Source organism: Otolemur garnettii, unplaced genomic scaffold (genome assembly GCF_000181295.1).
Source record: "Otolemur garnettii isolate 467f Iridium unplaced genomic scaffold, OtoGar3 scaffold00075, whole genome shotgun sequence".
Classification (NCBI taxonomy): domain Eukaryota; kingdom Metazoa; phylum Chordata; class Mammalia; order Primates; family Galagidae; genus Otolemur; species Otolemur garnettii.
This window is the reverse complement of record NW_003852470.1, coordinates 3,361,893-3,384,392: the sequence shown is the minus strand read 5'-3', so window position 1 is coordinate 3,384,392 and position 22,500 is coordinate 3,361,893. Positions and strand designations below refer to the sequence as shown.

Below are 22,500 nucleotides of genomic sequence, written 5' to 3'. Positions count from 1 at the left end.
AAAGACACAGTTGGTGCCTGTACTTGGAGTTGCATGTCCTCAGGTTGGAGGGGGTGGGTTAAGACTGTCAGACTGCGGGGTGCAGAGCCCAGAGTTAGAAATCTGGAATATGTAAAGAAAGGAACATCACGGGGCTCAGGTTGCTTCAGGAAGCAGGATTTGCACGTGAGAAATACGAGTGTGTGTGATGGATGCGTCAGCCGCAGTCACCCAGTGACGATGCTGAATGGCCGTGGTCTCCACTTTTAACAGGACAGATCATTGGGAATTTTTCTGACATTGTAGCCGCTACCGTATTTAAACTGTCTATTTGCCCCTTATTCTGCCCACAGTTTTCACGTTCATCTCTTTCGTCTTCAGCATCTAGAGAGTTCCTTTCTCATGCAGATTGGAGATGTAAACCTTAATGGTCTCACTCAAGATGTTTTTGATATTAAATAATTATTCCTGCAAGGAACAAAAGCACAGGTGCTCGTGGGCCTGTGGCTGGAGCTGCCTCTCCTCTGTCCCTTCTGAGCGTGTGAGGGCTTTCAGCCAGTTGTCCCTGGATGAGGCAAACCAGCCTGGTGGTGCCGGGAATGTAGTGTGAGGACCAGTGGTGGGTGGTCGTGAGACTCACCAGGACCGTTCTGCCCTGGGAGGGGATTGTGCACCCTTGAGATGCTTTCATGCCTTGCATGGATTCATAATTTTCAGCCTTAATGTAAAGAGGATGTTGCCGTAGCTCCTGTGGCTCTTTGGAAACAACGCCATTGCTGTCTCCACTCTAATCACCTTATCCATCCAAGCTAGACGGAGCAGGCCGCCTTATGGGTCTGTGGCCTAAAGCCATATAAAGCTTTCTGGGTAAGACCAGATGTGTGTTACCCAGAAAAGTTCCAGAAAGAAGTGGCTTCTGGCAGGGAGCCGACTGCACCTCCAGCTGCCCCCAAAGGTACTGGTGCACAATGACGGGTGTCTGCAAGTGCAGAAAACTCTCAGGGGGGCACCCTTTGTCCTTTCAGGGGAGGAGAGCCCTGGTTGGCTCTTAATGAACAGGACTATTAGAAGTAGACACTGTCAGCAGCCCTGTGCTGTGTGGTCCCTTGCCTCTTGCAGGGACCTACGCAGGAGCAGGGCCTTTCCTTGGTGCTGCCCTCTTAGAACTGTGGGTGGTGGCTGTCCAGTCCAGCTCTGCTGGCTAAGCAGGATCCAGGGTCTCTGATTTGAGCATTGGTAGAGGTGTCTTTGGTGTGAGGGCAGGAGATTTGTCACCCCTTATCTGTCTACCCAGCAGCAGTGCAAAGATGATTAGTCTTGGAAGAACGAGGCAGGCTGCTGCCCCTGCCTGTGCCAGCCTGTGCCGGGGGGGGGGGGGGGGCTGGGGCCTTCTCTGACAGTGCAGTTGGCCTTGGGCCCCAGTCCTGCTCATACTCTTCTCCAGGGCAGAGCGTGTCTGGGGCTGAGCTAAGACCTAGCTGGAACTCGGGAAGCCCCGGGCCCCTCTTGCTGTGCCCCACACCTCTCTCAATTACTCCTGCATGCTCACTTCTGCACTGCCTGGGTGGCTCTGTTCCAGAGCTTCCTGGGTGTCCTCCCTTGAGGTTTGATGCAGGGCGGTCTGTGGAGGTATCCCTGGAAGCCCTGCTGAGGGTGCGTGGCCTCAGGCTCCCGCCCCGAGAGCAGACAGCCCCTCCTGGGCGCGAGCCTGCCCCTAGGTGCTTATTCCTCCCCCAGCAACACCATAAGCCCTTTAGATGGGGCCTTTTATGCATTAATTAGTAATGTGGTGGTCCCGTGTGACTAATAAGTTAAAGAAAGAACTAGTGTGAGTGAATTTTTTTAAAGGTCATTCGACTCTAGGAAAACCTTTCTTTAAAAAGCATTTTATAGAAATGTTCAACGGCAGAGTGAGATGTAAAGTATTAAGTGGTTTTTACCATAGAGAACAAATTGCCCCTTTTTATACCGTTGATACCTTCGTCTGCTACATTTGACCAGACGTACTTGTCTACCAGATCCTCTGCCAGGTGAAAGCCGACAGCCTCTCGTGAGAAGCCCAGGCTGTGTGACACACCCGGCTTGAGGGGGGCATGGTCACTCGGAGCGCCCAGAGGCCGTGCGCGGCAGAGAGGACTCAGCCCAGCTCTCTCTGCTGCCTGCCCAGAAGCTTTTTATTAAGATATGGTTTGATTAAAGACGAGATTCACCCACCAAAAGAAAGAAATGGTGCTGCTGGGTGTGAATTCTACATTTGATGTCTGTGCCCTAGTGGAAAACAAAAAGGTTATTTTAATCCAATTTCTGGGCCATGCTAACTCCAGACCGAGTGGAATGTCCATTAACATCTTAACCTGAAAGTCCTGCCGGCGTTGTCTGGGAGCCTGGGAGCTCAGGTGGCCTGCGGTGTGGACCCGGCTTCTCTCAGCCCAGGTGCTGAGTGCCGACAGATGCCTGAGAGAAAAGGTTTCAAGAAAGTAGCTGTGGCTGTTCAGGTTTCTGGGACTGTCTGACTTCCCAGGGGTCACTGTGGCTGGAGTGGGAGGGCTCTGAGGTGTGCCCACATAGCCTCTGTCAGAGGCCCCAGAGCAGAGGGGAGGGTGGCCCCGCTGCCGGGGAGCAGGTAGAGGGACCTTTAGAGATGTGGGTGGAGCCGGCGGGCCCCAGGACCACACTCCCACCTCTGCATTGGTCACTGCTGACCCCAGGTAAGGGCTACACCCAGGGTGACCTGAGGGTGAGAATGTGGCAGATAGACAGGCCACCCTGGTCGCTTACTTTTATAAATGTCTAAGAAAGAAATTGACCCTCCTCCTAACTCAGCGGTGGGGTTTCCTGAACATCAGTGGGAATCACCTAGAATGCTTGTGAAAATTCCTTCTGGAGCAGCAGAAGGCTGTGTGCAGCCCGAGGGGAGGGTGGCTGCTATCCCCCCATCCCTGTCCTCCTGCAGAGACGTGCCCGCCTACCTGGAAGTCTTCAAGCAGTGACTGGGTGCAGTCGCCTAGGAAGACCTGGGACACCTCTCGTGCTGAAGAAGGTGACCAGAGAAGCTGCTTGTCATCCCCCCAGAGCCCCACAAGGCTCTGGACAGGGCCGGGGGTGCTGCGGGGTTCCCTGTGGCTCCTCTGGGAGCCAAGGCCCTGCCTGACGTGGCCGAGGGGCCATTTCTAGAAGTGTCTTGTGTGGCTCAAAGTTGGCGTTGATGTGTCTTAAGATGTGGTTTCCCCAGAGTTTCTTGGCAAAAAAAGACATTTTTCCACAAATTATAATTTCAAAAACTACACAAAGTCTGATTTTGAGGTGCTGAGGCTGATGCTCTGGGGAGGGCAGGGAGGGCATATGGCAGTCGGCCGAGTCGGGTTGTAGAAGTCTGGGCCTTGGTCGTGTCCTTGTGACCCTCACCGTGAGAGCTCTCGGTGGCTGCCCGTGCTCATCCGCATGTGCCCTGTCTGGGTGCAGTGACTGGCGTGAACAAACACAGGTGGGCTTGTAGAGCACTTTGTAATCCTGTGAAGAGAATATAAATGTGAATCAGTTTTTAACAGTGAAGGCAGGAGGGGCGCTGCTCCCCAGGATAGCCACAGGTTGTCATTACATGAGAATTTCACGGTAGGCGGGTCTGGGTTTTCCCTCCATGCTCCTCTCACTTCATCTTAGAGAAGCACATCAGGAACACCCAGGCACATGTGTTTTCAGGGGGTGAAATGTGTGCCACCATCTGCAATGAACACAGGGTGGGGGGCTGAGAATCTTCCCCGTGGGCTGCCCCCTCCACAGGATTTTGACGCTGCCCTCCTCAGGGCGAGGAGAGCTTTGGACGCCATGGGCGGCATCCCCTTCCTAGGAAAGAGTTTCTACCACAACCCCCCCAGACCAAACTTCACCCTACTATGTTCCATAGAAACAATACGATAAATGCTTTTGTAACTGACCCAAAAGACCTTCCACCACAAGACAACACAAGATGTGGCACTTCCTTCTCTAAATGTCTAAAGCCAGCAGACTTCCTGGGAGTATGTGAGCTTTGTGAACGAGGGTCAGGATTTGCCACATTTACTAAGTTCCGAGCATTATAAAGAGTCCCAGGGAGTGTGAATCATCTGGGGACAGACGCCTTGTCCTGGGGGTCTCGGGTTCACCCCCATGGTGGGCGCAAACTGTTGTCCCCAGAGCTTGTTTCTCTTGCAGGTTTTCTTCCTCCTCTGATGGAGTCCATTGAGAACTCAGAAATACTCACTTGTATGACCAGTTACTTACTGGCAAGCAGTTCTTTATAAAATACTCTAGAGAACCACCAGCTTTGTTTGCCTGATTTAAAAATACTTAATGAGGACCTGCTACATTCTAGAGACACAGGTCCCAGAGACAAGACAAATAAAATCCTTGCCCTAAGGGTGCTTATAATCTTGGCTAGGGGCAGAGGTGGGGTGGGCCAGAGGAAGAATAAACAAGTGAAATATATTTCAAAGCAGGGTGCTGATGAGAGCAGTGGGGAACTCTAAAGCCGGGAGTGAGGGACGGTGTAATTTTAAATGGGGAGACCGGGGCCCACCAAAAAGTGGCCTCTGACAGCCCAGAGAATGGGCCTGAGCAGGGGGACAGTCAGCCAGCAGTCCCCACACAGCAAGGGAACCCAAGCAGGCTGTGGTCTCTCCATGGACAGAGGTCTTCACACTGACCCTTGGCAGCTTGGCCTGATTTCAAGCAGCCCTCGTTGTCATGGAGATGCTGAGATAGGAATATTTCCCACCCTCAGCATGAGCAGCCCCCGTCCCTTGAGTGCACAGCCTTAACTGCCCCTTCCCTAATTGGCACCTCTGTACTATTTTCTTTGGCTGAGAAAATTCTTGTAAATATATATTTAATGTGGTGTTGAGAATAGTTTTTTCCCTCCCTCCCCTAAAGACCATCAAATCCCTGGGGATCTTTCAAAACCCAGAAGTGAATCCCTGACTCTGTTATTCTGTTTTTTGCCTTTAAAAAAAAAACAAAACGGTCTAATTGTGGAGGTTTTTATCCCCTTCTATGAACCCCAACTAAGGAGCTAAGATGGAAGACTGGCTTTGGGCTCTCACTGAAGCAGATGGGATAATTCTACAGGTGATTGCCCCAGAGGTTTGGAAGGGAGAGGAGCAGCCCTTAGACTGACACAGCGCTGTTACTGATGGGTGGTGCACAGCCTTGCCTTGTCCTGCCTGGCTAGAGGGGACACAGATTTGCTACTCTGCTTTATAAAATACGCACCAAGAGCAACACCAAAGCGCTGAATGACAAGTGACCCCCAGAACACGCCTGGCATGCCAGTATTTCTCAGAGTCGTATTTGATTCTAATTCAGTAGGATTTTTAACCCCTACATTTGAAAATCTTGCTCGGAAAGTCCATGTTATTCCCATTAACATCAATGAGTTCTTCACATATCCAAATATCCTATATCGTGCTTTGAGGATTGAAGCCTACCCTGCTTTTGAAAACGGGATCTCACTGTAAGCGCTGGAGTTTTGCAGTGATTTGGCATGTCCTGGAAGAAATTATCTTTCAAGAAAGTAAGTTTAGTTGATTGAAATGAAATTAATTCCATATTTCTGTGTCATAATTTATTAACCTGATTGGCTTGCCGAATTCTGGCCTCTATTTACAAACACCCTGTGGTCTGCACAGGCCCTCCCTGTACTTGTACTGGAATGCTTTTCCCTGCTGTAGCTTTGGAACTTAACCCAGATGCTGAAAGTTCCCCTGGGGACTGCTGTAAGGTGTGGTGTTGCCCAGTTCCCATGTGTGGCTGTGAGTCCCTGTGTAAATTTTTGCATCATCTATCACAGAGGTACTATTGAACTTTAATACTCTCATTTCGAATTCTGTGGTTGCAGCAATAACAAAAATCCTTCATTTTGATCATTTCATGTTCTTGTTTCAGAAAATACTTGGAGCAGAGTCGCCCCCGCCCCGTACCAGCAGTGTTTCTGAGTGAGGCTCACGGCAGACTGTCCTGAGAGCACGGGCGGTCACATTGTCCGTGAGAGCAGACCCAAAGCCCACATCCTGTGTGGTAGCTCCGAGGCTACTGGCATTATTTATTTAACGATGAATGAGAGTAGGAAATTTTGAAGAACAGTTTAGTCCTGAAATATTCCATGAGCAGCCACCAAGACAGCTTTTTCTGAAACAGTGTTAACCTGCAGAGGAAACGTTCTCAAGTTCGTAGATTGGTACCACAGCAGGAAAAGCAAAATTTAAATGGAACTGAAGTCCTCTGTAAAGATAGACTCTCTCTTAACTTGAGTAATGGCAAACACGGCGTGTATAGGTATTATCTGATGTTTGGGTCCGGGGGCCCACAGTGGCCGTCCACATTCCTTCCCTCCTCTGACCTCTGCGTGATTAGCTGCTGGAAAGGGATGCCTTGTTTTCCCTTTCCTCGCCTGTTGGGTGGAAAACTTTTGTGGGCCTTGGGTTCTTTTCTCTCAAAATAGTGACCAGTCATTTTGTGGGAGCTTCAGGGTTTTTACTCCTGATTCTAGCTGTCGGCCTTCTCGGGACGAAGTTTATCAATTTCCTCCTTTCTCTACTCCCACTTTCACCCAGTTCAGATTTTTCGTTTCGCTGCCAGTTGTGGTTTCACTTCTGAGCGCTCATTTATTAATCCTCCTCTGTAATTTCCCAGAACGCATGCTAGTGTAAATCGTTTCGCAGCTGAAATACGGCCTTCGCTTGTTGATAGCGCCGGGCCGTGTGCTTGGGGGGGCCAGGGGGAGTTCCCTGTAAGCAGCAGCAGCAGCAGCAGCAGCAGCGGCAGCGTCTCCAGGTGTGACGGGGGCCCCTGGAACCGTTTCTGAAGGAGGGTAATGTACAGCTCAACATCTTGGGGAAGCTGTTCCCCCCCAAATGTGAAATTTGAAAAAGAAGTCAGAGTAGTGCAGAGAAGTCCAGGAGCTCCAGGCAGAGTCCACGGGGACATGGGCTAAGGGAAGGGCAGCTTCCCCCTCCCGCAACCCCTGCTTCCTGGTCCTCTCACCAGTGTCTGACCTGGTTCCATCTTTCTTTCTGGGCTCTGCCCTGTGTTGCCATAATGTGAAATTAATGCTCATGCTTAGGTTATGGGGTGGGGGCAAACCCCTCAGATATACCAAGACTTGAAGGAAGCCTTTTCTGTTCACAGACTGGAAGGTCCCCACGCCCCACCACCACCACTGACGGATTACGTGGCTGGAGCAAGGAACACCTCTTTCTGGGGGACGCTCGTGTGTCACTGTGGATTTTTGCAATGATTTTCTTTTCTTTGGCTTGAAAAAATTTTAAAGTAACACAAGTTTATTATTTTAAAAACATCAAACATAGGAGTTTAGAAATAGAATCTTTCCAGAGGCAATCAGTCTTAGTCCCTGGGAAGGAAACCTTGTGAATCTATTTCTGTTGCTGTAAATTTCCCTGTTCTTACCTGCCTTGGCCAGAAGAGTACACAGCATGTTCTCCTGTGAGTGGGACACGAACTTCCTAGTACACCGTGGCGTTGTTCTATATCACAGGTTTCTATAGTTTAGTAACCCTCCCAGCTTTGAGTGGAAGTTAAGCTTATTCCCAACTTGTGCATTCACAGTGTAGTGCGCCTTCATTCACACCCACATTCTGCACTACATGCAACTCCTTCTGTTGCTGTGGGGTAGATTCTAGCAGTGGAATTGCTGGGTCAGAGGTGTGAACAGGGACGTTTTGGTGGCTGCAGCCTACAGACCCTTCTCAACAGTAAGAACATGGCCGTTTCTCCACGTTTCCAGAAATATAAGACTTCTAAAGTGTCTTCTTGTTTTTCAAAAAAGTTTATATTTCTTTGATAACTGTTGAGATCATGTACCTTTTCTGTGTTTATTGACCAGTTCCATTTTTCTCTCCCTGGATTGGCTTATGCAATATTTTTGCTTTTTTCCGGCATTTCTTTTTAATAACCCTTCCTTCCAGCACGACTGTTAGTCCTTTGATAAGTTACACATATTTTGTTCTAGTCTCTCCTTTTAGCTGCTTACGGGTATCTTTTTGGCATGTTTTAAATTTTTCCATAGTCCAGTCCTACAATCCTGTTATTGGAATTTGAGCTTTGAATCTTGCTTTAAAAGATCATTACTGCTGGAAGATTATAAAAACTGTTATCTTTTGCATATGGTTTTTATTGGCGATTTGCTTTTGTGTGATCTGAGATGTGAACTGACCTGTTTTTCTCTGTAGATGGTGTTTTCTTCCCCATTTAGCTGTTCCATCTGTCACCCACCCTCCTAACTGGAATACCCACCTTGTTTCCCCAGCCTCCCGTGCACGTGGGCCTAGACAGAGGCCCTGTTCTGCCCCATTGCCTGGTTTGCTCTTCCACGGTCCCCTCTTCACTGTTGATAAATGTGGCTTTGCAGACAGCTTGATATGTGGTGTGATGTGTATTTTTTATTCTTTTATCTTTTTAATTATTTGGGATTTGTTGAAGTTACAAAGAATTAGGTTGCACTGATTGCGTTTGTTAGATAAAGTCCCTCTTAGACTTGTGTCCCACCCCCAAGAGGTGAGCCACACACTGTGACCCCTCCCTCCTCCCCCTCATTCCCCTTTCCCCCACCTCGTACTAGACCATCTACTGCCTTCATCACAGAATTGAGTAATCCTTGTGATACTTTACTAAGAAAACTGTGTTCTACCTCCATCCAGGTTAATACAAAAGATGCACAGTGGGGACAGAGGTGGAAGGACACAGCGGGGACACACATCATCTGACGGGTTAGGGGAAGTCTAACCGAAAATGGGAATGGTGAAGTTAAGGTTCTAGACAATCTATAAAAGTCAAAGGAAACTACTTCACACCAAAAGACCAGGAAGTGAGGCATAGGTCCCATAGCTGTGATGAGACAGTGTGGCCCCTAAAATGAGAAGTGTTTCATCTAGCTGGCCCTCTGAGAAAATATTTGCCAGCCACTAGTCTATACTTAATGTGATGAAAATGTTACCAATGCTCATTAATTTTAAAGAGTCTTGTGTATGTATCATTACATTTTGAATAGCAAAAAAAATTACATGTTCTTCTGGTAGTGAAAATTATCTGATTCAGCAAAGAAGTCACTTGTTATTGCCAAACACACAATGTTCTGAAATTTTCAGCTACTTCACCTCACCTGGTTAGCAGCTTTCGTGCTGAACTAAGTTTGTCAGTTGCAACTTTCTTGGGCTGGAGTTCTAGGTTTGTAGTCATTTTGTTCAGAATGCAGCGAGGTACGTGCACTGTGCCTTTTCCCCCCACACCCCACCCCCAGCTTCTCATGTTCCCATATTCTTCTTGAGGAGTCAGTTGGCTGTACGGCTGCGGTGGCATGATGTCTTTTTTTAATCCTACTTTGAGATCATAGGGCTCCCTGAATCTGTAGCTTGATGCCTTTCAGTGGTGTTGGAGAATTCTCATCTCTGACGTCTTCGCACGTTGTTTTTGCATCATCCTGTCAGTGTCCTCTGGGAGCTCATTACATGCCCGGCAAACTCCACTATCTTCCAAATCTCCTGTTCTCCACTTTTCCACGTTATTTTGCATCCATGTGATCCATTGTGTGTATTTCTTCTGTTCTAACCATTCACTAGTTTTCGTTTCCACTATGCCTAATGTGGTTTTAACCCATTCATATTATTTCAGCTATTTCTGAATTCTAGTATTATTTTCATTTTTTAAAAATACTTCCAGTTCTTGAATTTTGCAGTCTTCTCTTCTTTCTACTTCAGTGTAGTAAAGCACAGTTATTTTACGTTCCAGCATCTGGAATTCCTGTGATCTGTTTTTAGTCTTGGTTTCTGCTGGGTTTTCTTCCTGTTGTCTTATTGATACTGGATTTCTAGCACTGGATTTCCAGGCTCTTGGTCTTGACGATTTGATGAATGAGTCAACGGACCATAGAATGAACAGTGAGGTTTTATTTACAGCTCATACAAAGAACCAAACCTCCTTGCAGGGCAGGATGCAAGTGTTACAACTCTTATGAAAACAACTCTTACAAAGAGCCAAGCCTCTTTGTAGAGCAGGATCAGCAGTAGAAGTGTTACAGCTCTTACAAAGGACTAAGCCTCTTTGCAGGGCAGGATGCAAGTGTTACAACTCTTACAAAAATAACTCTTACAAAGGACCAAGCCTCTTTGTAGAGCAGGATCAGCAGTAAAAGTGCTACAGCTCTTACAAAAGACCAAGCCTCTTTGTAGAGCAGGGTCAACAATAGAAGTGCCATGGCTCTCCCTCCTTCTTCCTCAGAAGTCTGCAACAGCCTGCTGAAGTCTTGTTCTTCTGCTCTGTCTTCCTTGAACTGTGACAATCCGCCCCCAGGCTCTCTGCTCAGGGGTCTTATATAGGGGTAATAGCTTAGCTGTGATTGGTCTGTAAAATAGACCAATCAGGAGCAGGATTGAAAATGGACCAATCAGGGATTGGCACCAGTGTTTTCCCTTGATTGGCAGGTCCTTTAGCACCACTCTGCTGGAGCCTCTGGGGGAGGAAAGCTCCCCTGCTTGCTCCAGCCTGCCGGTTTCTTTGCCGGCTGCTGTCACCAAGATGAGGTGGCAGGTCCCCTCCCCAGGCCCTGCTCGGCTGAGCTGGCTGGGGCACCACTTTTCCGGTATCATTATGTCCTCACATGTCCAGTTTATTTTTTAATTTCATGCCATGTTGTTACATTTGAAGCCTAGGCGTCACCTGGGAGGATGTGTTTCTCCCTCCTGTGGTGCTCAAGAGCACTTGAGGTCTGGCACAGTCTTGCCGGATAGACCTGTTGCTCTCTGGGCTGGGGTCCAATGACAGCGCTCCCTCCAACAGAGGGGCCATTTGTGTTCCTCCCCAAGACAAGGGGTCTCATCAGGCCCACACAGCAGGGTGTGCCGCTCTCAGCACCTGGTATTCTCTCCCTGCTTTTCCCCTGTGCCCCTACCCAAAGTTAATCGCTGTCTGCACCTACTGTGTGACCCACCAGATGTGCATTGAAACCTCACATCCCAATTTAGAAAAGCAAAAAATACTTCCGTAGGAAAAACAAACAAAAAGCCCACCTTTGTCTCAGCCCCATCCACTCCCCATCTTTCCCCAGGAAACACAGAGCATTTCTGCACCACAGCAGAACTTTACGTGGTGGCCACCCCACACCCCACTCACTCAGTTCTTGCTATCTTCCTCACGAGGCTGCTGCCTCACATCCCAGGCCAGTTGATACAGGGCCACGTGCCATGCCAGGCTGATGCCAACCCTGCCCTGGTGGTCCAGCTCCTCTGGGGAAGTTGGCAAGGTCCAAGGGCATCCCTCTGGTTGTATCCCAAATTGGCTTGAAGCCAATGCAGAAGTTGCAGGTTCTCTGAGGCTGGATATATTAGTTGGAGAAATCAAATTAATGGGAAGTGAAAATCTAATTGATATATGAATTTTTAGATGCCAGCTCTAACCATAGGAAATGAGATTTTTTGTGGTATTTAATGTGAGTTTATGTATGTTTACTAAATATGATTTATGTTAAAGTCTCAATGGAAGCTTATGGAAAAACTCAGACCTTGTTGCCTAAACCTAATCCTTTATATACAAGTCTTGCTAATATTTTAGCTCATTGATTTAAAGCAGCGATGTGATTGCTTCTGTCTGTGTTTGAAAGATCAGCTGAACTTTAAATGCTTGAGACCTGCATGTACTGAGCAGTTGTTTTGGCTCTAAAGACACTGCCCTAATCTTTACTACCTGTAATACATATGAACTTGCTGCTGCTCTTTTTTTATTAAACTAAATGCAAGAATTCTTTGATAGTATTGTAAGATGTTAAAGCCTATTGCTTTGGGACCAAGTCAGTCAATTTTGTAACTACTCAAATGCTTCTTCACTCCAATTATGAGGCTACTAATTCTTTGAAATGAACATAACCCCAACACTGTCACTTTGAAGCTGTATCACTGTGGTGTTCCAGAGCCACACGTGTTGGTGTGGGAATGAGCTGCCTGCTGTTAATCGGTCATCTGCTGTAAGGATGTGCTGGGTCGGCCCGTTGGTTTGGAGTTGGCCACGTGCTTCCTCTGCCTGACCTCTGAACGTCCTCTGCTTGTCTTTGAGAGCAGGGCCTCCATAGAAGTGCAGGCAGGTTTCTCTTTAGTTTCCCACATGCCAAAACAGAATGCAATACTGAAAAGTGGGAAAAGTTTTCAAAAGAAAAATAAAAGACAATTTTCCAGCAGGAAGCCTGGGAAAACCTCGGAGGCTTTGGTCCTCTCGTGACACCACTCTGAGGGGTGGTTGAGCCACTGGAATGCGCCCAGCATTAGCATCCCCGGGCTCTGTCATAATCATTCTTTCCTGGGCCCCTGTGGGTCAGGTCGTTCCCAGCACATGTGCGTGTTGAGATCTGTGGTGGTAACACTATGGGCTGGGTGGCTCCTGGTGCGCGTGCGTGTTGGGATCCTCGGTAGGAATGCAGTGGGCTGGGTGGTTCCTGGTGCGCGTGCGTGTTGGGATCTGTGGTAGGAATATTGTGGGCTGGCCTGCGCATGCGTGTTGGGATCCTCGGTAGGAACACCGTGGGCCGGGTGGTTCTCACGTGCGTGTTGGGATTTGTGGTAGGAACACAGCTATGAGAGCAAGGACGTGGCCTCCCTGCCTGCCTGGGACGTTCAAGATGTAGTGAAGGAGGAATTGCCCAGCCATCGTGAGGCAGGTGCTGCCCAGAAGTGCCAGGCATCATGAGTGCGTCCACTAGGGTCACAGGCGGCCTCTTGAGAAGCAGCCTTTGAGTAGGTCCGAGCCACACGAAGGGAGCATGTGAGACCAGCGTGGGTGAGGTCTGATGTGGGGCCGCATGGGGCAGTCAGGACATGTGGAAGGGACCCGTGAGCTCTGTGCCACCTGGCAGGACAGAGTGCAGTGAGGGCCCGATGGGAGCAAGGGACCCACACGCTAGGACGCTGTTCAGATGGAGAAGCCAGGAGAACACTCTGGGTTGGGGAGGTCAGCCAGACTCAGGCAGTTACTGGGTCATCACAGTGGGCTAGGCAGGAGGTGGTGGACTTTGGACTAGTAGACAAACAGTGAATTAGTGATACCTGCAAGTGGACGGGCTTGAGAGCTGGCGTCAGAAACAGTGCTGTGTGTAGATGGGAGGCAGAGAGGAGGCGGTGGCAGTGTGGCAGGAGGGCCCAAGTGCCGCACCCGTGACCTCACTACTGGAGTCTCCCTCATAAAGGAAATTGGTGAGAGGCTGGGAGTGGCAGGAATGGCTCTCCAGCATTGGACCTGCACTTCCGGGGGCCCATGGGACCAGCCAGCACACAGATCGGAGCATGGGACACAGGGAGTGGAGCACAGAGGGGTTGTAGGTCAGAGGTGGGGCTCAAGAGCTGTTCACCTCACAGCCACTGCTGTGATCCCCTAGGACGAGAGCATCAGGGACAGGGGAGAAGGCCTGTGTCAGAGGAGGATGAGGGACAGGACAGCAACAGTGGTGTCTGCGCAAGAGGGAGGATGGATGGCAGTGCCAGGCTGGCAGGAATGTCGGGAGAGGAGGCACCAGAGCACATGTCCCTGCAGCAGCAGCCCCACTCTCCTCACCATGCCACCTGGGCCCCTTCCCTGGAGCCACAACTTGGTGGGTTTCAGGAGTGGCCGGTGCTCTGTGGTAGCCCCTGCAGGGTCCTGGACACATTGCATCTCTGTGTCACCATGGCCCAGTACACATGAGCATGTGGGAGGGAATGAGTGACATTGGTGGCTGAGGGCTAGGGCCATGGGCTGCCTGGAGGAGAGGATTCCTGGCTCAGAAGAGAGGAGCACGCAGAGCCAGCCGTCCTGTCTGGACGGTGCTCTCCCATGGAAGGTGTGCTTCAGCACAGCATCCTGTGCAGGTTCATGGAACTGACTGGAATCAGCACAATGGTGTTTTTGGTAGGATCCGGCCATTCAGGCTCCACAGGTGGTGTTGCCTGCAGCTGGAGTTACGTTCTGCTTAGAAAACAATCACTTGACAATCATAATCACTTTTAAATTGATAAATGGGTTCTTTTAAATAAAAGAAACCATTAAGAATTATTCTTCTGTAGAAAAAGCTCAAGAGGACATGAAATTTTCGATCTCACTGGGAATTTCTTGGTAAACAGCAGACAGGTGCAGATGTGACAGGTGTGGATGTGAAGGGGCTCATGTACAGAACTGCAAGTTTGAAGCACAGAGAATGGGATCTGTTTAGCTTCAAACAATAATAGACACTGGCCATCAAGAGTGTATTTTTCTTTAGGATTAAAAACAATGGAAAATTATTGGAGTCCCCAAGGTCCTCAGTAAGCCTGCAGTGGTGCCCATCTCACCCATAGCAAGTTGGGGTACCGAAGCCATTCCCACCATCAGCATGTTAGTGACCACCATCCCAGGACGAAGTGGCTGAGACACGTGGTCTCTAAGGTCCAGGAGGAACCAGACCTGTGTGGCAAGTGCTGATGGGAGTTGCTTTACATGAAACACACATCTTTTTAAAAACACATTCCATGCAGATATTTTTTTCAGCTTTTGCCTTTGTGACTTATAACTTTCTATTTATAATTTTTAATTTTTATTTAGCTACAAAGTCCCATATTACCCAAGATGGAATACAAAGGCCCACCCATAGCTCATGGTGACTTTGAACTCCCAGATTGAAGTGATTCTCCCATCTCAGCCTCCCATGTAGCTGAGATTATAGGTGTGAACAACCATGGCTGGCTAATTTTTTTTTTCCATTACTTTTAGAGATAGGGTCTTGTTATGTTGCCCAGGCTGGTCTCAAACTCCTGGCCACAGTGATACTCCTGCTGCAGCCTTCTGAGCCATTGAGATGACAGGTCCAAGTCACCACACCTGGCATGTTTGTAATTTTTAACAATTTTACATATACCATTCTTTCTGGATTGGCCTGAGTTGGGCTATGCTAACATGGTAAGCTTTCCTGCTTCCCAAGATTATGGTAAATCAGCAAATCCCTAACTTCCCCACTAATCTCCACATAGATAGAAGAGCCAGGGACTTGGCAGCCACGCCACATTTCTGTCTGTCTGAAAGGGAAGCCATGACCAGTCACCGGGCAATGCTCACCTCTGATGGTGAGGAAAAGAAAATCACACGTCCACTGAAGTCAAGGGCCCATCCTTCCCCATCTCCCTGCAGCCCGTGCCTCTCCTGCTGGCTCTGCCTGACATGCAATCTCAACATGGTACCTGCCTCCTGCTGACACTGGTAGACTTGCCCTGCCCAGTATGCACCTGGAAACGTCATACTGCCTGGCCATGGCCCACCTAAACATCCCTGTCTGCGGGGTGGAGGCGCTGGCCTCAGTGGGGCTGCCCCCAGAGACCCAGGCCAGTCAGGGCCCCAGGCTGGGCAGAGGGAAAGGTACAGGCCGTTCCGGCCACAGCCAGCACCAGCAACTGTCAATCTGGCTTCCTGGGGCACCAGCATCACCACCAGCAGCGGAGCCCTCCTGCTCTTTGATGAGGCCAGTGGTGGCTGTAAGAGGAGCAGTGATAAATTTAGATTCTTTTGGTGTCTGCAGGTCATTATTAGAATTACAGCAACTGGCTGTGAGGTCGTAAAGTTACCTTGACAGGCCGTGAACACCAAGCCCGCAGTAACTGCGGAGGCCTGCCCAGTGTCCTCCTTCATTACCGTCAGGCACCGCTCCTCTCGGGACGCCGGGTGTAAAATCCAAAAGGTGAAGCTCAAGAAAAGCGCAGAGCGATGGCCGCGTGCAGGGAGCTGCTGGTGTTAATCTGTACAGGAGGAAGAAAGGGCTCTGGCTGCCATTAGAGGGACCTGGGAAGACATGGTGGTCTGTCTCAATGCTGCCGGTGGAGGTGCCGGTGTCGGCCTGTGCTCCTTCTGTGCCTTTGGCTCCTGCAGGTGCACACGCCTGCCCGGGCTGCTCTGGGGGGTGCTCCCTAAGACCATGCTGCCCCAGCCCAGCTGCCTGCTCTGAGCAGGGGTGGGTGCCAGAATGCTGAAACCAGGGAGAGGCTGGGGGATGCCAGCACTGGGCAGGGGACACTTTGTCAGGATTGTGTAGTGTCACATCCTGGAGGTGACATGCTTTCCACTCATGGCCTGCCAGTTACTTCAGGAACAAGCATCTTTTCCCTTTTATGGGAAAATGTATCTTTCAGCTGATACACTGAGACAAACTGTAAGGTATTTATCTTGAACCCCAAACTGCATGTAAAAAGTGTAATCAATACCTCAGTGCCTAGGCTGAAAGCCACTTCGTAAGGTTTTAATGACACCTATGGGGTCAAATATGCTTATGGAATCCGGCCTGGTGTGTGTGCACCACACTAGACTCAGGTGTGTACGTACAGTGCTGAGCTGCAACAGACCGTTAAGTCTCCTTTAAGAGAATCATAGCATTCTTAGTAGAAAAGAAATGTTAGTCAGGAGATTATAAGATTTTATTATAAGCTCTCACAAGCAGTTCAGATTAATGTGTTTGTGCAGAAAACTTAGTTTGATTAAATGTCACACTTGGCTGTTATCTACTTCCTAAACTTTTATGCAATCATCGTGTGCTTGGGAGTTCTGGCAACATAAAGATCTGGGCTGGGCAGTGTTACAGCAGGGTCCTTTACTCCAAGACCCTCAGAGGAGGGAGCTGTGGCATCTCACGATGTCTTTTGACTCAGGAGCAACATTGTCCCAAACCCATGGGAATATCTGTGTGCCTCTGGGGGCAGGCAAAGCACAGTTTGAGAAGTGTCTGCAGACTCAGTAGAAATGCATATAACTATGAAGACGGCAGCAGGCACGTGTGAAATGTTTGTGTTACCAGTGAGCAAAGTAACAGCACGTCCCTTGGGAAGTTTCACGTTGGGATGGAACATGTTGCATTTATATGTTGAGTATGATGGTCACCCAGTAAAACCTAGCTCTGCTTTTATCCTTTAAAGAAAGATATTTTCTTTTCCGGCATTGGTGCATTGAGGACTTATGGACATCTTACCTCGGCGTGGTGCCACTGAAACAGAAATGTTAGTTGTAGAAAGCAGACCTAATGCCTGGCTTGGCAAGTCCCAGTCAGAAGCACAGCGAATGCCAGACAGCACGTCATTTTTATAGTTACGGAGAGAACGCCTATGTACTTTGTGGGAATACAAAAATGTCACAAAATTAAAAGCAATTTTTCCAAAATTGCTGTGACTGAGCAGATCATTCCACTCCCCATTATATAATTCTGATCCTAGTCCCACAGTTGAAGAGCAGAGGCTGGAAAATGCTCCAGTTTAGAAAGGAGAGGCAGGGGCTGCGGCACCGTGCCGGGCGAATTCAGTAATTCAGCAGCAAACAAGTTCAACGCCTCGCAGACCCCGCACACCCCCTCATTCATATCGATTTGTGACAGCGATTACATGCTATTGTAGAACAAGGAAGAGGTTTTTTAACTGACTTGTAGACTTTCTGTGAATTCTCATTAAGGCTGGTGACTTGTAGGAGCTGAGAAAGGCCCAGACAAGCTAGTTAAATCTGCTGGCACGGAGGCCAGCTCAGCTTAAATTTTATTTCTTGGGCATGATTTGGGAATTTAGCACTGGCTTGTCGTTGTGTGTAATAAAGCCCTGTCCAGGGCTGCAATTGTGAAAATCAGTAAAAGGAAAACACCCTTCTCCAGGCATCTGTGCGTGGTTACCCTTGACATTAAGATGTCCAGGTGTGGACAAGGGTCGAGGAGTTGTGTCCCCAGAACATCTTCCACTCTCTCCTTGTTACCAAAATGATTTAACACAAACACACTCACTGATGTTAAGACAAGTCTTAGCGATGTGTCTGGAGGACATTTGGCCCCAGTGCCCACCCACAAGTGTAGGGAGGACATACCCAATGGCCAGAGAACTCTCATACTTCTTCAGGATTGTGGTGTTGGTCAGTGTCAAGGGCTTGGCTCCCTCTCTCTTCTGGCCATGGTGGTGGTATATCCTGGACCTTCTAGGATGGCGGCATCATGCACGGGGCACCCCAGGGCCCATCTCCCTGCCACTGTGCCTCAGGGCCACATGCCAGAGTTTCCTGGCCCTTTTCCTGGCCAGCATTCCTGTTCTGCCCTGCTAATCCCAGGGATGCTAGGGTGTTTTCTTCCAGAGCAAGGCATAAGCTCATTTGGGATTGAGCAGTGCTGTGGTCTCTCATGACACACAGACATTTCACCTTTAAGAGTCAGCATGTCCTCACAGCGAGGCCAGTGACAAGGGTCCTCCGCTCCAGGGATGTCTTGGCCTACAAGACCTGTTTGTTGTTTCTGACTGTTGAATCTTTGCTTATTTTTTGTTTTTTCAAGCATGTCTGAGTGGCTGCGTCCACAGCAACTTGCGTGCTGCACAGACGTTAGGATTACTGAGCTCACTCACCCAACAGCAACATGGAAAATATTTATTAGAGCTGGTAACATAAATTATATTTTAAATGCCCAGTTCTTTCTTAAATCAAGCTTTCTCTGTGCTGCTCAGAAGCATGCCCATCTCCCGCCCCACAGGACAGAGCTTCCTGCAGGGACTTGCCTGTTCTTTGACAACGACTGCTGAAAGACGGCAGAGGTGGCTGTTCAGTGCTGAGAGATATTACCCATCCTGAGAATTTGTCAGAATAAGAGAATTCCAGAAGGATCAATAATATGTATTACTTTAAAAAATACACACTACTTAAAAAAATCACTTCCCTGAATTTCTACATAAGACCCTATAAAAAGAGGATGAAGAAACAAGTTTGACAGGGATACGGCTGACACGTGGACCACGTGGGCTGCACCATGAGGGTCCACTTAGGCCTGGTCAGTGTGGGCTGCACCATGAGGGTCCACTTAGGCCTGGTCAGTGTGGGCTGCACCATGAGGGTCCACTTAGGCCTGGTCAGTGTGGGCACTTGCACATGGATTTTTTTTTTTACCGAAAGTGTCAGTGGTGCAGTATTCACAGAATACAACATCATGTATATAGAGCATGTGTATAGTGTCATGTATATACATGTATGTGTATAGTGTATATAGTGTCATGTATATAGAGCACCCACTTTTCATGTAGCAGATCTCAGGGCCAACTGGGGGACTTGTATGTGTGTGGCTATCAGTGCACACAGGGGCCCGGACCCCCCCCACCCCCATAAAGCACATCCTGTATCTGACACCTGGCTTGCCTTCAGGACATGTAACAAATACTATAAACTCAACAGTAAGAAAATAATCATTCCACTTAGAAAATGGTGAAAGATTTGAACAGGCGCTCTACCTGAGGAAGAAGGTGGTGAGAACATGGAGAGGTCTTCACCGTTCAAGGGAAATGCAAGTCAGAACCTCCACAAGATGACACCGTGCACCTGCCGGCCCCTCTGAAAGACGGTGCAGCAGCTCCTTACAAAGTCAAGTGTCCCATTTCCACGCACCCCAGCACCTGCCCTCCTGGTCCCACATCCTGCAGGAATGAAAACTTACACCCACACAAAACTATACATGTGTGTCCGTGGCAGCTTTATTTGTAATTTGCCTCAAACTGGAAACTATTCAAATGTCCAAAGATGAGCGATAAACTGTGGTCCATCCATAAAATGTAATATTTTTAGTAAAAATAGGAAAAAAACCTCAATAGGTTGTTGATCCGGTTTGGATGGATCTGAAGGGCATTACCCTGAGTAAAGGAAGTCAGTAACAACTGTGATTTTATTCACATAACTCTTTAAATGACAAACAGAAGCTAAACAGGACTGGGGTGAGGGGAAGGTGTGACCTTGCAGCGCAGTACAGGGGCCGTGTGGTGACGGGACAGCTCTGTGTCCTGCTCAGGGCTGTGCGAGGATGAGTCCAGACACATAGTACAATCTCATTTTTAAAACAGTAATTTTTTTAAATTTCGCTATAAATATTTAGTAAATGTTTGTAAAAGCTGGAGAAGTTCCTATGAGATTTGTGGTTTAGCTAATAGTAGGGTGTCGATGTTGTCTTCCTGGTTTGCTGACATGCTGTGATTACAGACAAGGCATCGTTAGGGAGAGCCGAGTGAATGCACAGGGGTCTATCTCTGTAGCAGTAGTTTTTGCGTGAGTCTTCAATTACTTCAAAACATAAAGTTTTAAAAAAATCTATTCATACGATATACTGTTTTTTTAAAAAAGTAAAGAAATGGTTAGGAGAGCAGGGAGTGGTGTTGGCTGTGCTGCTGTGAATTAGGGCAGCCTGGTGTGAGTGTGCAGAGAGGACTTCCCGGGAAGGGGGTGGTATAATCAGAGTGAGACCCAAAGCTAAAACATTTATTTTTTTTTTTTTACCCCCATGCAGTTTAGGAAAGAAAAGAAACTTTAGGGTAGGCTAGAAAAATATGTGCCAAACTTGATACTATTTGGTTATTCTTTGATTAGCCTCATTACTTTACATTTTAATGACTTAAACTGGTCAAGAACCACCCAAGCGAAAACGTCCCCATGAACATCGGACTCCCGTGCACAGGGCGGCTTCCACAATGAGCGGATATGAAATATGGAAAACTCTCTGACATTGATCACATTTGAAACTTCGTCCTTTGTTAATTCAGTCTGTTATTGACAGTAATATATTTTAACTCGGGACCGTGTCTGCTCAGTGCGTACTGACTGGGCTTGTTAAAATGTTGGCGGTACATGCTAACATTGGGTTTCCTGTCATGGTGACTTAAGACGGGAGGACAGCAGTGAGTGATTCCTGCCAGTCAGGGAACTTTCCCTGGAACCCTACTTGAATGGTAATAATCTGCTCCTGTAATTGCTGTGGAAAAGGGAAATCCTCTGGAGAGTTTGCATCTAATCATTTATTTATAAATCTGTAGATGGCAGTCTGCAGAAGACGCATCGGGGGTCAACTTTGCGCTCAAAACAGTTGCCTGATGTTTACACTGCGCAGTGTATTTTTGTAACGGTACCTCCAGCCCCCGTGATCACAAAAGGACCCTGGCTTGCTGGAGTCTGCTCCTGCTCATCCCGTGGCCCACACACTTCATTACTGATGCCTCGGCAGAGGCTGGTCCCCTCTGTATTCGCTGAAATGTGCATGTTTTTCCATCTCATTAATTCAGTCTACATACAATTAATTTTTGCCTATTAATAAACCCCTTGGTGTTAGCGACAGCCATCTAAACCACTTCACCTAGTGTGGAATGGGGAAGTGTACTTGCAAATTTCCACCCCGGGCTGCATTTTTATTGTTGTGTTTGTGAGTTGGAGGGTCTGGGTGCATAAATCAGGCATCGCGAGGAGGTATAAACTGCCAGAGAGCCTTGATTTAGACTGGCCGGTGGGGAAGTTTGAAATATTAATTAGCCCTATCTTTATTTGGCATAGGTAGAGACCATCCTCACACGTTTTGGGGTGGTCTCAGGCCACGGAGACTTGTAGGAGCCTTGTATGTGAGATCAACTTTCTCTTTCCACAAATCAAAATCTACCCCTAATTCAAACAGTCCTCCAAGGTTCTCTTTCTGGGTGTCTTCAAATCTCAGGTTCTTAAAAGAAATATCTAATGGAATCTATGAATACAAACATGTATGTGGTAACCACTTGTGTTGAAAGGGAAAAAAAAAAAATCAGAATGGAGACTTGAAATTGAAACAAGACACCCCCTCTCCTGGGGATGTTCTCAGGCAAGTGAGACCTCTGAGGTCTTCTGCTTGAGGTCCTGGGACAGGTGTTTGCCACAAGTGAACTTCTCACAGTTCAACACCACCATCCGGGGGGGAAATGGACAATCTTCTATAAATGTTAGGAATCTTTAGATCTCTTGCCTGGATTTGTAAACATTACAATTCACAGCAAGAGTCAACTGGGAAATACAAATGTCAGTCTCAAACTTGCTGGAGTTGCTCGATGCTATAAGGACTTATGTCCTGGGCGGAAGCTGGAGTTCTGGGGTGGGCTTGAGTAGATGGTGAAATTACATACAGCAGAAGCTTGAGTGCCTGTCCTGGAAAATCTGTAAGAATGGTGTCATACGAAGGTTTCCAGAATGTTCTGCAAGGGGGTATAGCCAGTGTCAGCTAAATTGGAAGCAGGTGATTGATAGTCAGATAAACATGTGACTTGCTGACTTTCAAATATGCCAGATAAATCAAATTCATGAATCGTGATGATTAACAAGCATACTTTAGCAGCTTTAACAGGAGTATATAATGACTCGAAGAGACTGTCCACTTTTAATTATTGGTGATCAGATACAAAATCTTGCTGCTGGTGTTGCAGTCTCCTGCCTGGCCCGGCAACCTTGCCAGCTTCCTCCAGCCGGTTCTCTGCCCTGTGGCCAGCATGTGCCCTCAGAACAGCCAGTCCTCTCTGTTCTGTCCCCGAGTCACACCTCTCTGTCTTCCCAGACTCTTAGGATGGAGATGAGATGGTTCCCCCCCGAGTCTGTGGGCCCCATCCTCCACCTCCCTGTCCCAAGCCTTGGTGGGGGGCCCCGTCCTGCTCAGCCTCCTCCACCTCCCTGTCCTGAGCCTTGGTGGGGGGCCCTGTCCTGCTCAGCCTCCTCTATCCC

At 48.3% G+C, this 22,500-nt stretch overlaps 1 protein-coding gene across 2 annotated transcripts in view; it reads left to right on the top strand.

The window, feature by feature from the left end:
• MGMT (O-6-methylguanine-DNA methyltransferase) overlaps positions 1-22,500 on the top strand; it is a 258,758-nt gene that overhangs the window by 172,928 nt on the left and 63,330 nt on the right. The gene's annotated exons all lie outside the window — the stretch shown is intronic.